We start from the raw sequence: 232 nt of genomic DNA, 5'->3' as shown, positions 1-232 counted from the left end.
AAGTGTTACATACAAAGGCAAATCAGATTAAGCTTGGATCTCTCAGCAGAAACCAAGGAAACAAGAAGCCAATAAGGAGACATATATAAAACCCTGAAAGACAAAAATTGACAATCAAGAATCCTTTATCTAGTAAAGCTATCAATCAAATATAACGATGTAATCAAAACATTCCAGGATAAACAGAAGCTAAGGGATTTTGCCAAAGCCAACGCTACACTACAGAATATCC

Source organism: Chrysochloris asiatica, unplaced genomic scaffold (assembly GCF_000296735.1).
Source record: "Chrysochloris asiatica unplaced genomic scaffold, ChrAsi1.0 scaffold00340, whole genome shotgun sequence".
Classification (NCBI taxonomy): domain Eukaryota; kingdom Metazoa; phylum Chordata; class Mammalia; order Afrosoricida; family Chrysochloridae; genus Chrysochloris; species Chrysochloris asiatica.
The sequence above is the reverse complement of the archived record's forward strand: the minus strand, read 5'-3'. Positions refer to the sequence as shown.